The following is a 15,451-nucleotide window of genomic DNA, read 5'->3' on the forward strand; positions in this document are numbered from 1 at the left end:
TCTCTTTTTCTTTTCAACAAGTGCGCCATGAGAATTTGCATTCTAGTGGATTTAGCACCTTGCAAATGTTATAGGAGTATAGATGAAAGCATTGATGATGTCAGGACTAAAGGGATTGTTCTTCATCATCCTCATCATCCTCATCATCGCCATCATCATCATCATCATCACCAGCACTATCATCATCACCGCCATCATCAAAATCACCATTATCATCATCATCATCATCATCATCATCATCATCATCATCATCCTCACCATCACCACCACCATCACCATCACCATCACCATCACCATCATCATCATCACCATCATTATCATCATCATCATCATCATCCTCACCATCATCACCATCACCATCCCATCATCACCATCATCATCATCATCATCACCATCACCCCAACCATCAGCATCATCGGTATCATCATCATTATTATCATTATTAATCATTGATATACTCACTTTTGTTGGGGTGATTGGAGTGTAGATGAAAGCATCGATGAGGTCACGACTGAAGGGCGTGTCTGAGCCAGGAGGAACTCTAGCGCTGTGGCGTTAGGGACCAGCATTGACAGAGAGATGGGCTCATCACCTGCTGAGAGAAAGGGAGAAATGTGCATACTCAAGACACCAATAACCTCCATTATCAGCAAATATCATACCTTGTTTCTAAGACAGATACTGCATCAAATATGTGAATACAATTACTTAGAGCCCCATTGCACTACTTATAGCTACTTGTGCCCTCTATGTAGCAAACAATGCCTAATCGGTCCTGTTCGTCACCATGATCCCTTTTTTCTTATGTTAATTGAGAGCTGATTTGATAAGATAAGATAACCTGTCAGTGACCTTGCATGGAGGTCTAATCCCCCAGGCCAAACTAGTGCAGACGGGCTTTAACATTTACCCCCTCACCGAGGTATAAAACTACCAATATGCTAGAGCGCTTTATATTTGGCCGCTCAGCTATGACCGGAATGATATATGTAATGTTTGGACAGCCATGTGGGTCACAGTGTAACAGACAAGAGAACTATATCACAATCTTCAGCTTACCACTGGTCCCATTGCCTAGGAATGGTGTTGTGTACTTGAGCACGGTCATGAGAATAGTAAGATCGGCTTTGAATTCCATCCAACCTGTCACATTCACCAGCTGGGCTTCAATGTCTTCATAGATCAGCATGAACTCACTAGCCAATGATTGGATGAACCTTTAGCACAAATCAAATCAAAGCAAATTAATCAACAAATCACACCAAATCATTAAAATAACATCTTCAAGCAGGCTGTCAGTGTCTTCATAAATCCTCAGGAACTCTCTGCCTGTGATCCGATGAACCTTGAAATTATCAACTCAAATCAAATCAAATCAAAGAATCAATTTCATGATTGTTTTCAAGATTACCGCTGACAAATAAATCTAAGTTTAATATGCTTACTTTTAGCGTGCACACAGAGATAAGAACACTTACCTCGATATGTGTTTATGTGCAGTGCTGCGCAAGCATAGGCCCACAAACAGTATAATAGCACCAACACAGCACTAAGGTAAGCGCAGTGCTGTAAAATACGTACATAAAAATTGTTGGATAGTACTGGAAACTATTGAACGCTTTTTCCTGAAAAAATAACATGGGAAAGTCTCAGCAATCACACGTTGCAATGTTTGACCAATCCTTTGATTAGGATCTACATGTAGAAGTGAGTTATATAAATTGTGAGTATAAAATGTGATATGCACCTACAAGAACAGAACACTAGAATAACTATTATTGAACTGAACTGAACTGAGCTTGAATTTTATTATGCAATAATAAACACCAGAAATGGCATGATTGCTAATCAAGCATGGTACTTTCGAATATGTGACCCAATTAGTGTCATTATTATCAAAAAAGACGATATTAAACAAAGTGAAAATGAACTTACCCCTGTACATTCTGTAGGTCATATGACTGGATAAGCTGCTCGAGTCTGAAGCCCACTGGCCGGATCATAATCACCAATGCCAAAATCATCGCCTCCATTGAAGCTAGTGATCTGATCAATTATCTGAAGGTGGAAAGAAGTGAGAAATGGCATTAATCTCATATCATTTGTCTAAGGAACAAGAGGGACCTTTCACACAAATCCTTTAACATAGATCTGCATGTACCTTATCAATTATATGTGAGCAAAAGAGGGAAAACTATGAACAGTTCATGAGGATAATATGTGTTTTACAGATCTTTTCAGTATCCTAAGCTTCATCCTTTCAATTGTCATATGTTCAGAGTCAGTAGGTGTTAATTCTGTTTTATAGGCATCGTTTAATAATGTTATATCTGAGATGCATGGCCCTACATGTTATCAGTGTCTGTGATATGGTGTAATATTGAAGCCCTTAACAAATTGCGCTTCAAAATGATCATGAAGTGCCTCAAAAAAATAAAATTCTTTGAGTGACGGTTTTACCATACTCATTTTTCCCAATAGACTGTATTGTTATACAAAACTGTGAGGAAAACGAAAAATGAAATTGCGATTTCCAATCATAAATTTCTTGATAATCCGACAGGTGATTGGCTTGTATAGATCATTGAATTCTTGACTGACTTAAAGGTTTATAATTATGATTGCAGCATGAGCTAAATCCAGGATTTTGTTTCAGAACCTGAGGCAATGTTACTGAGTCACTTTAATGCTCATGAGTTAATGCCTTTCTGGCGCGAAATGATTTTCCCAGCTTACCATGGAAATAAGATGTTCAATGCCTACTCCCTGTGACAGCTGACCAATCAGAGCTTCAAAGTCAATGTTGCATAGCGCCCCTGGAGCTGCGTCAAGTTCAGTCCCGCTGGTTCAATGAAGATGCCGCTCAAAAGATCTGCATTGCAAAGGGTCTCATTCCAACTGTTTGAAGATGCCAATTCAATCAGCTGTATTGAAAAAAATTATAAGAACTTTTATTTGCGACAACAAACATATCACTGGAAACTTTCTGGTAAGGAGCAACTACATCATCATCAAAACCTTACCACCACCATCAGCATCGCCAATAAAATGATCACAACCACCATCACCATCATCACCAACATCTCTTTTATCATAATCTCTTCAGCATTATAATCATCATAAAGATCGTCATCATCAACATTATCATCGTCATATTCGTTTTTGTCATAATCTTCATCATCATATCCATCATCATAGTCATCATCATCATCATCATCACCATCATCATCATCATCATCACCACCATCATCTTCATCATCATTTTCAATATCACCATCATCAAATTTGTATTTTCAATTACCTATCCGTTTCTGCTTAATAAAATGTGTTAATCTATTTCATGAGTTTTGTCTGGGGCCGTCGTATTATCAAGCAATTTCCTTACAAAGACAGTCCTTCTTCCGCAAATAATTTTATTATGTTTTATAATGTTTGAGGAAATTAGGTATTTATGACAGTTTATCATTTCATTTTTTGAAAATAACAATTTATATTTATATGTAATGATTTATTTATTTATTTATTTATTTATTTCCTCTCATAGGGTGGATGCCCTTTCAGCACAGCTGATTTTCAAAGGGTCCACAAACATAAAAATAACAATAAATATACAGTGAATTATACAATAATATGTAAAACGTTGCAAATGCAAGAAGTAAGGCAATGAATAAGTACATGTAGTTACAACAACTCAACTCTAACAAATTAATGTACAAAACAAACAAACAATAATACAGTTAATTGCAGATATTCAACTAAAACAACAACAAGCATACGGGTAAAACTGTAAACCGATAATATAACACACAAAAAACATCAAGGTAAACATTAGAGAAAAACAAAATACATACAAAAACAAAACAAAACAAGACAGGAATAAAAGTATGGGTATAATATTTATCACGTTTATAAGTATTTAAAAAAAAAAAAAAAAAAACATAATAGAATATCAAATTAAAGGTAAAAATTGTTAAAAAGGGCAAGACAATGTTCAGTCTATTTGAGTTCATTCAAATCAATGGTGCAAACAAAGGTAGCCAGTGTGGTTCGCGTTTCAAAAGAGAGATAATTGAATAATTTGGAGCTATGATAAAAGAAACTTCTTCTCAAAAACTCGGTCTTAGGCTTTGGAAGCCGAATTTATGATCGCTATTTCTTAAATTTGTGAAGATAAGTAAGTTGAAGTTAAGTCATGCATTATCTTGAATAACATGATTAAATTTCCTCTTGTCCATCTATCAACGATTGGGACTACCTTTGCTTGTTGGTAGATTTCTCGAGTTCATCTTCAGAAAAATACTTATTGTACTTGATATTATTATTGTTATCAAAAAACTGTGTACTTACATGAATGCAGAAGAACAATCAAATCAAATCAAATCAAATCAAATGTTATCATCATCTTCATCATCATCATCAACATTATCATCGTTGTCATCATCATCATCATCATCTTCATCCTCATCATCATCACCACCATCATCTATTCCTAATCCTCTTCTACTCCATTCTCCGGTGGAGACCGACAACCAAACTCACCATCACTGGATCAATGGGTGCATATAAGAGCTGGTATATGATATCATCACTAGAACATCATTATCATCATCATAAATTCATCATCATCATCACCATCACCAATCATCATCATCATCATAATCATCATATTCACCACCACCATCTTTTCTTAATCCTCATCAACTCTCTCCTCCGGTCAAGACTGACAACCAAACTCACCATCGCAGGGTCAATGGGTGCATAGAGGAGCTGGTATATGATATCATCACTAGAACATCATCATTATCATCATCATCATCACTATCATCATAATCTATTCCTAATCCTCATCTACTCCATTCTCGCTTTGAAACCGACAACCAAACTCACCATCACTGGATCAATGGGTGCATAGAGGAGCTGGTATATGATATCATCACCAAGGTTTGGTATCTCCCTCAAGATGATGAGCAACTCTGTTACATTGGGAACAATGCTGGCCAAAGTAAACGGTTCTACCCTGTAAATATAAATAAACAACATACCAAACAAGATAATTTAGTGAGCTTGAAGACATTCTATATGCAGATGAAAATAATATACCATTATCATCATTATCTATCACACATGAAATTGTCACTACTGTTCATATTCAGAGCTCTCAGTTGGTGTTTTTTCATAAACTGTCTAGGTAAGATTGAAAGATTGGTTACCTGCAGGTGCATTCACACTAGTTATCTGTTCAATGGCTGGTTGAATAATATAAATGTTATATGTGAACTCACCTTTGGTTGTGTTCATACTGACTTTATATTGAGTGGACTAGAATGGCTTGAACGTCCACTGATCATGCGTGTCTAGGCAAGCCATTTCAACATTTATTCCTATTTCTATATCAAGAATTCAATTCTTGATATCAAGAATGATTTTCTTTTATAAAACAATAGTAAATCTTGATATCAAGAAATGATTTTATGTCGTAAAGCAATGGTAATTCTTGAGATCAAGAAATAGGAATAAATGTTAAAACGGCTTGCCATAGACACGCATGATCAGTGGACTTAAAGTTTTACTGGCTGATAAAAGAATGTCAGTGTCAGATATGAAGTCACTCACTATTGCATTCATACTACTGTTGTGTTCGATGATTGATAGAATAATATAAATGTTGGATAAGAACTCACCTGTAGTCCCATTCACACTGGTAATCTCTTCAATGGCCGATAGAATGATATAAATGTTGGATATGAACTCACCTGTAGTTCCATTCCCACTGGCAATCTGTTAAACGGCTGATAGAATGATATAGACGTTTGTCCTATACTGATCCCATCCAGGAATATCACCAAGAGAATCATCCAGCTGCATCCAGACCATGCTAAGCTGTCGGGCCAGAACATCTAAAACGCTGAAAGATGAAGAAAAAAAATCAACCATCAAAATCAGTAAGAGCTGGAGGCCTGACGGATCAATGATAGAGCAGAGGGAGGGGCATGGTTTGAAACCAAGGAGTTGTGCTTGTGGCCTTTAGTAAGGGGTCAATCCACATTACCAAGTCCCTCTTAAAGGACTGAAAAGCCATCCATCAATCCTGTGATTACTTACTTACAAGCATACACGTGTTTTCTTAACGTTAAGATAAAAAACAAACCATCAAACCTAACGTTAAATTTTCTCCATTGTGTGGTGTGCGGTGTAATTGGTTTTTACAGACGTGTGTCAATCAGATATACTTTTTTACTTCTGGGGACGGACCTTAACGTCACCATCCGAAAGACGTGACTGTTTCGAACCTGCGTCCTTGGCTAAATCAATTTGTAACTTCCATTGTTAGCGGATTACAGGCGCACGTCGCAATGCCTCATTGCTCTTCTCTGTACTCCTTATATTCGCCTTATGTTTAAACTGATGATCCATTTCAGAATGGAATATCCTTCCCGAAATTAAGTATCCCTAAGAAGCCTGCATCATTGGTGCTCCTTCTGCTGGAGGGGGCAGATTCAACCCCTTTCCAATGGAAACTGTTTGGAAAAAAGGTCTTCCAACAGATATCATTGAAAGAGGATGACATTGGGGATGTGGGGTACAGATCGAGTGGGGAAGGGGAAAGAGAAGGGGAAGGGCAATAACAAAAATCACAAGACAATCAGTTTCTTGTGTTTTGCTCATGTCCAACACTTCTGCGCATATGTAAGAAAATAACAAAATTCTTACTCTGTTTCATTGGTTGGGTAGACACCAATCAAATTGGTAATCCACTGCTTCTCAAAGTATGCCAGCGTCTCCTGGATGTCCAACTGTTCTCCTAAACCTGCACGATCCCAGTGACGTTGGCCAAGTTCTTGATGAAGGTTTCCAAGATGGCTGCCCCTGTATTCCAGTCTATGTCTGAGGGCTTCAATGATCCGTTGGAAGCATTGGTAAACTCTCGTAGCTGTAAAAAGAAAAGGATTGTTTAATAACAATAAATAGTCTTGATTTATAAAGTGCTTAGTACAGAATACAGTCTCTAAGCACTTTACAGATAATTGTTATCCAAAGTGCTCTGGAAGTGCATAGAGATGTTATATCATGTTGTGATATGTGCTATACAAGAACAGCATATTATTATTATTGCCCTGGTCATCAGATTCATGCACACACAAAATGTGCACAACTTCCACTCCCTGATGAGTATACCTACCATATGGTCACAATGAGGGCATATGGCAATTTCTATCACACAAGGCTTTCGTCATCCTACCATGTCCCCATTTCTCTACTGGGTATGGAGTGGGAAATGTAGATTAATGTCTTACCAAGGACGGTAGTGCCGTGTCGGGGATCCCCACCAACCTTTGGCATTTCTAGTCAAATGATTAAACCACTCAACTTCGACACCTCTGTTAGTACCGTAATTCCAATCAATGTCCGAAGGCCGCATGTGTTATTATATCTTTCTTTTTTTTTCTTTTTTTTTCTGGGGCGCTAGTGTTTCTAAAGTCATTATAGCTGTTAAAAAAAAAGATATTGCTTAACAGCACGAGATAAGTACTGAATCATTGTCGATATGCATAAATTGCAGTGTGAAATAATAAAGCCACTGCTGTTTTCCACTGTGACCTATCCTGCTTCTATGAAACAGGATAGGGGAAATACACACACAACACAGGCTTTAGTCATCAACCTGGGTTGAATCGGACCCATGATCTTTGATTCGAAAGGAAATGTTTTAACTACTGAGCCAATTTGCCTGCTCACCAATTGCTCAACTTGAGGTCCATAGAGAAATGCATAAAGCTCCTCAGCGGCTATGTTCCACTCCACAGTACATATGGTTCTTCAAAAAGACTGGTGTCGATCCCTTTTCCAGGTAAGTCCAAAATGACATCACGTATTGTGGCATTGCAGAAGAATGGTAGAACACCAACTCGTGACACCACAGTAATCTGTTGTAAAAAGAAAGAACGAGAGAGAGATAGAAAGATAAGAGAAGGAAGAGGAAGAAGGAATATACATGTAAAGATAAAAGAGCAGTCAAAGCATACAGAGAAATGTCCTATAAATTCACTAGATTCATATTTAAGTTTCACTCACTTCATGAGCAATCTTCAGCAAATACGGTTTTGGTTGAACTTCTATTTTATTTTTAATCATTTATGCAACTTTTTCACATAAATCTATAAAAAAAAAAAAAAAAAAACTTATGGTTGATTTACCACTGTAGACACAGATAAACTTTTTTGAAAACACTTATCTAATAGCAGTTAAAAGTTACCTCAAGTGATATTCTAATGCTGCCCAAAATGAGCCAATTCACCATTAAAACTATTCAGACAAATTTGGTGTGCCACTGGTAAAAGTATGTTAGCATATATGCACATGCCACACAGCACATTAACGATAATTGTTTTAAAGTTTTAAGTGCTCTATACATGTTTATAATACCATTATGTAAAACATGACAGGGATTTCTCTCTTAATCAAGTGATAAAAAAAAGGAATAATGGATGGTAACTATGCTGTTTAAATAGTGGTGTATCAAATAAGCTCATATTTTTGAAGTTATGGGCATTAAATGCAATGGCCTCCTGCTTAACACAAGAGTTGAACAGAGCGCTTATGACCTCTGCCAGTGGAATGACAACATACCACTTGGTATTTTCCTTCAAAAAAACTCATTAAAATTGTTACATCAGCAATTGCTGGAAGACTCACTACTTCTGGGTCAGAGAGAGCGTTGCTCAGTTGGATAAGATCCACCTCTAAGAGAGCTTCAATGAACTTAGCCACTGCTGTTCCCTGGAAGTCTGGGATGATCATTCCTTCACTCACTCCTAGAAAAAACAGAACCATTCAACATTTAAAGGGGGTCGGCCGTGATCTGGCAAAACAACGTATGTCTGTTTCGGTACTTCCGAGATATCGAAGATTTTGAATTTTACAGTAAAAAGTGTTTTCATTTCTCTCAAGTTGAATAATTTTGTTAATATATTGTCTACATGTACCGGATAATATTCTTTTACTATGTAGGGTAAAATTGTTCAATAAAACACTTTCTTTTCAATCTATCAATGATTTTGTAGAGATACGTTGTTTTGCCAGAACACGACTTACCCTGCATCTCGTGCGTAATTTGGCAAAACAACGTATGTCGATATGGACGCTCCGCGCCGCTGCGCTGTGATCTGGCAAAACAGCGTATGTCGATATACGTTGTTTTGCCAGATCATGATCGTTATGCGCGCTCCGCGCAGCTGTGCTGTGATCTGGCAAAACAACGTAATCACTCTGCTGACTGTGTAGGCCTTGATTTGGCAAAACAAACCTTTGTTGTAAGTGCAGTAAGCTCGTCATATTTGCTTTAATTTGGAAAAAAATTAACGTAACAAATGCCATTAATGAAAAATTTATGTCGGCAATTGTTTTTATTTTCCGGTTATCTGGGGGGGGGGAGGGGGGGGGAGCTAATGAAAAAAAGCTTAGGACTAGTGCGTATAGGTTCTAATCTAACCCCTATAATGACCCCTTCCCGACTGTAAATGGATCAATTAACCGTACGCTACTCGTCTCAATCATTCATTTTCAATATCCGACTTAGATATTTTTGTTTCATTATTTATTATGTTGTTTTAATACGTATCAATATAATGATCATACTTATTAGTTTAATATATTTGCTCATCACCTACAGTTTGGCATTATGGAAGTTTACAGCAGCTGGAAGAAAAGCAACGTGTACACATGCAATCACAATCATAATTAGGGAGGCCCATGGTGAAAATTGCATTTTGAAATTTAGGGGTCACCTTGAAGTGGCTTAACTTTAAACTCATAACAAAAGACCAACTGAATTATTTTTCTTCATAGTAGATATTAAGTTTTATCAACTGAAAAAAAATTGTCTCCCCCAGATCAATAGTTCTCATGTGATGATTTTTTTGAAAAATCATAAACTTTGTGTTTTTTCGTATTATTAGCAATTCCCAAATAATATGTGTTAAGCATGATTTTGAAATAAGAAGTGTTGATCTCTGTTTCCCATGTATAAATGATTGTAATGCATCAAAAACAGGATATCAATAGTCTTTCCCCCCAAAAAAATTGTATTTATGAGAATTATGATATCAAATATGACCACGCCCATTTTTCATCAACAATAATGTAGTATATTTGAACATTTTATTCTGGGAATCTAAATTCCTAAAGGGTACAAATTTTATTTAACTTAGACTATTTAACATATTGATGATTATAAGAAAATAAATCAGCTTCACTGGATATGTAGTTTTAAATATCCAAAGCATAGAAAATGAAAGAAAACAGGACTTTTCGCAATAACAATATTATGACATGCTGTCGAAAATTGAGATGGTGTTTTAAAAAATCATAGCGTTTAGACATTAGGTTGAAAACATTTACTTTTATTTTTCTGCTAGAAACTTTTGGTATCATCAAGGAAAAAATAATTCACGTTCCAAAACGCTCGTTTTTTTCTTGATAAGATATGAATATGCATTATTATTCATTTGACAATTTTTGATAAATTTGCAGAAATACTGTTTAAATGATATAATACACATCACTAAAAAAAATGATTTTGTTTAAACACTGTCACCAATATGCATCATTACATTTAAAGTATTGGCACTCGTGGTACTTTAGGTGTATATATAGACAGTAATTTCAATATCAATGATTAAATATGAATATAGTACTAGTACAAACAAAAATGAAGGAAAATCAATAAATGTTACTTTCAAGGGCATCTTTGGACTCACTTTATTCAAACAGCAGAACAAATTCCATTTTGAGAACAAAAGTACAAGTTAAGCAGAGAGATATGTACCTAGGTATTGTAATTGCAAACATTTTAGACAGTTCCATTAGTGCTGATGATCAAATTTTTAAGTCATATTTTATGTAATTTTTAATTTGATGACACTTTCAAATAAGACATTAAAATACTATGGTGTCAAAGCTGTAGAAAAAAATACATTTCCCCACAATTAAACACTGATGACTTGCTGTCGCAAATTTCGAAGGACCTTCAAACAAATGTTCACCTTTTTTTCTTAGCACTGAGAGATTTCATTTTCAAATTTTTAAATTGACACAAATGTCTTTTATCAAGAAAAAAAAAAAATTCTCAATCAGTTTATTTTACAACTGCTGTGCTATGAAATATGCATTATTAACTTATAATGTTAACTATGAACCAAAAAAATAGCTCAAACTCCTTAATACTCTGTTTCAAAACATTCATATTATGAAATATGCATTATTATTTCATATGATAAATTTGCCCAAAATAACAACTTTAAAAAACAATTATGACATTTGATAATACAAGTGTATCGAAATAAGGATTTTTTCCCAACTGGCAACTGAAATATGCTATCTGTGGAAAACAAATTATTTCAAATGTGATCGTTGTATAATATATCATAATCATGCAGAAATATGAAATATTATAATGTACATTAATACCTCGCTAATGGTTGTAAGCGTCCGTAATGTATAAGGAAAGAACAATGCATCTATCACAGTAATAGAAATCAACATTTCAAAAATACAAGTATGGGTAGCACTGTTTATATAGCGAAAGGCTGCCGCTCATTACATTAATAACTCGCTAATTATTGTAAGCGTCCGTAATGTATAAGGAAAAAACAATGCATCTATCACAGTAATAGAAATCGACATTTCAAAAATAAAAGTATGGGTAGCACTGTTTATATAGCGAAAGGCTGCCGCTTATTACATTAATAACTCGCTAATGGTTGTAAGCGTCCGTAATGTATAAGGAAAAAACATCTATCACAGTAATAGAAATCGACATTTCAAAAATAAAAGTATGGGTAGCACTGTTTATATAGCGAAAGGCTGCCGCTCATTACATTAATAACTCGCTAATGGTGTGTAAACGTCCGTAATGTATAGGAAAACACATCTATAACAGTAATAGAAATCAACATTTCAAAAATACAAGTATGGGTAGCACTGTTTATAGCGAAAGGCTGCCGCTCATTACATTAATAACTCGCTAATTATTGTAAGCGTCCGTAATGTATAAGGAAAAAACAATGCATCTTTCACAGTAATAGAAATCGACATTTCAAAAATAAAAGTATGGGTAGCACTGTTTATATAGCGAAAGGCTGCCGCTCATTACATTAATAACTCGCTAATGGTTGTAAGCGACCGTAATGTATAAGGAAAAAAAAACATGCATCTATCACAGTAATAGAAATCAACATTTCAAAAATACTAGTATGAAAATTTAATTGGAAGGTAGTCCAACTGTAAACTTTTGAGCTATGTGTACTTGGTAATTAGAACATCATCTCCAACTGGAATCATCAACTTAGTGAAGGTCAAAGTTGATTTGATTTTGATGTATTTTGATATAATACACCATGGGCTTCCTATTGGTATAAAACATGTTTTCAAATATTTTGAAATATTTAATTGGAAGGAGTTAGTCCAACTGTAAACTTTGGGGGGACACTCTGTAGAGAAGCATACTGAAGTTCTTCCAAGTTAAGATTTCTAACTTTTGTTCGTTTCCAAATCAACAACCTCACAAAGTATGTGCCCCTCTCTTGTCCTTGTTGCCTTTGAGTAGGGCAGTTCTATGCATCATCTTTATATCCTATGGTGTGTAAAAAGTATGTTTTGCAAACTTCCTTGCCATCGATTCTGTACTTTAAGGTATACTTTCGTCTCGATAGCCGCCCACGTCGTGTTGTTGAATTCCTGTAACCTTTTTCAATGTTTTTGACTACCCAGTATCGCCAATCACTAATCTACTAACCTCCAACATTCTTGCCAATTGGCCTCTCTTTCTTTGGATCATGGAGGGAATTACAATGACGACGACAGTGGCATGGAGCCAATTGTGGGTGTTTGGCCTTGTCTCTGCTCAGTCTATCTGCAGCATGTCGGTATCTCCTCTTACCTGATTGCAAGTATAGAAGAAAAAAAGGAGAAAATCAATCAAATGCAAATAGATAAAAGAAAAAAAAACAGAAATTATGATTTTGTTTGAAGCTCTTTCAACACTATCCAAATGATACTTATCTAAGGATTTAGATGATGCATGTATTTTCTAAAATATATATTTTAAACACTATAAAAACTGAAAACTATAACCATCTTCAAAAAATATAATCAGTTGAGGAACTGAAACACAATTTATTTTGTCTTTAAAGACAAAAATAATTTGTTGTTATTGTTGTTGTACCCCAACTTTACAAAACATAATATTCCAAAATGAAAGTCATAATGAATTTCAAACTATATCTCTTTCTATACAAGTCAGTGAAGGCAATAAGACACAAAATGGGAAGAAACTTCAGAATATTTGCTTATCAATCTGAGGTTATAGAGCTTTGGATTTGATAATCTTATTACTTCCTGCCAACCATCTCCAGTTATTTCATATAGAGTGCTCAAATTCTAGTCTATATATGGTATTATAAGACGATGATGTGGATCCTAATCAAATTATTGGTTAAAAGCATACACGTACGTGACCAGGCATTTATTTGCCAACGCATAATTTGGATAACTAGTTATAAAACAAAAAAACAAAAAATTAATACACATTGTAATTCTTACTAATGCCCTCAGTGATGTGTAGTGATTGTATACAAATAGACTTACCACCAAATTCATTTCTTCTTTGAACATCATCTGTTGGCTGTCTATCACATGGTGGTGGTGTAGCTCAATGTATGGTGAATGTGTTTAAATGGTGGAATTGTATGGTGAATGGTGTTTCAATGGTGGATTCTGTATGGTGAATGGTGTTTCAATGGTGGTGTATGATGGTGAATGGTGTTTCAATGTGGAATTGTATGGTGAATGGTGTGCCAATGGTGGATTCTGTATGGTGAATGGGTTTCAATGGTGGTGTATGATGGTGAATGGTGTTTCAATGGTGGAATCGTGGGTGAACGGTGTTTAATGGTGGTGTATGATGGTGAAGGTGTTTCAATGGTGACTTAATTATTACTTGTAAGTTGTAGATTTGTCCTAGTCTACCTGTGGAACCTTTGAAGTTGAACCTCCTGGCCATTCTGACAGCTCCCTTCGCCTTCGGATCTCCTTTGAATTTGCTTCTGGCTCAAGAGGAAATGTTGTCGGCTTTCTCTGTGCCTTGCTGCCACTGGGAACTTGGCCTAGACCTAACCCTACATTAACAAAACACAAAAAGGAATAAAACAGGATTGTTCTAAATTTAGGAAAAGGATTAATAAATAAATAAAATAAACACTCAACTATTTGAAGGAAAGATTCTTTAAAAAAAAAAAACACTTAATAAACTTTTTTCCCATGGTTGACTCAAGGATAGAGCATAGACCTACTAATACTATAGAAAATGTAGAAGAGAATAATTACTAGTTCTGCTCTGTTTTTCCACATAAATCATCCTTTCAAAGTTTCTGATGTTCTTTGGGGAAAATAGTTGAACAAGACTCTAGTCTTACCAAGTAGAAAAATAATTTGTGTAGACTTTTAAATCTATTAAGGCACATTCTGAAACCTTGTTTATGGTCATCATTTTTGAAAATCCTTACAACTAATACCAGATAGATTAACTTTGGTAGGCCTATCTAATAATATGCCTACACATATAAAGAACTAATAATAGGACTTAATTATTACTTGTAAGTTGTAGATTTGTCCTAGTCTACCTGTGGAACTCTTGAAGTTGAACCCCGGCCATTCTGACAGCTCTTTCGCCTTCGGATCTCCTTTGATTTGCTCCTGGCTCAAGAGGAAATGTTGTCGGCTTTCTCTGTGCCTTGCTGCCACTGGGAACTTGGCCTAGACCAACCCTACATAACCAAAACCAAAAGGAATAAAACAGGATTTGTTCTAAATTTAGGAAAAGGATAATAAATAAATAAAATAAACACTCAACTATTTGAAGGAAAGATTCTTAAAAAAAAAAACACTTAATAAACCTTTTTTCCCATGGTTGACTCAGGATAGAGCATAGACCTACTAATACTATAGAAAATGTAGAAGAGAATAATTACTAGTTCTGCTCTGTTTTTCCACATTAAATCATCCTTTCAAGTTCTGACTGTTCTTTGGGGAAAATAGTTGAACAAGACTCTAGTCTTACCAAGTAGAAAAATAATGTGCAGACTTTTAAAAATCTATTAAGGCACTTCTGAAACCTTGTTTATGGTCATCATTTTGAAAATCCTTACAACTAATACCAGATAGATAACTTTGGTAGGGCCTATCTAATAATATCCTACACAATAAAAGAACTAATAATAGGACTTAATTATTACTTGTAAGTTGTAGATTTGTCCTAGTCCTACCTGTGGAACCTCTTGAAGTTGAACATCCTGGCCATTCTGACAGCTCCTTTCGCCTTCGGATCTCTTTGAATTTGCTTTGGCTCAAGAGGAAATGTTGTCGGCTTTCTCTGTGCCTTACTGCCACTGGGAAC

General features: G+C 35.5%; 2 long non-coding RNA genes across 2 annotated transcripts; both read right to left on the reverse strand.

Moving 5' to 3' along the window:
• Positions 1-523: 523 nt before the first annotated feature.
• LOC115923317 lies at positions 524-1,983 on the reverse strand. The gene is made up of 3 exons (XR_004063849.1): positions 1,936-1,983; positions 1,060-1,217; positions 524-595 (listed from the first exon to the last, which is right to left on the reverse strand). It is a non-coding gene; the product is annotated as an uncharacterized LOC115923317 (long non-coding RNA).
• Positions 1,984-5,767: 3,784 nt separating this feature from the next.
• On the reverse strand, positions 5,768-8,816 carry LOC115923318. The gene is made up of 4 exons (XR_004063850.1): positions 8,695-8,816; positions 7,738-7,925; positions 6,712-6,931; positions 5,768-5,905 (listed from the first exon to the last, which is right to left on the reverse strand). It is a non-coding gene; the product is annotated as an uncharacterized LOC115923318 (long non-coding RNA).
• Positions 8,817-15,451: the final 6,635 nt, after the last annotated feature.

This window comes from Strongylocentrotus purpuratus, unplaced genomic scaffold (genome assembly GCF_000002235.5).
Source record: "Strongylocentrotus purpuratus isolate Spur 01 unplaced genomic scaffold, Spur_5.0 spur5_scaffold_13, whole genome shotgun sequence".
NCBI classification, from domain to species: domain Eukaryota; kingdom Metazoa; phylum Echinodermata; class Echinoidea; order Camarodonta; family Strongylocentrotidae; genus Strongylocentrotus; species Strongylocentrotus purpuratus.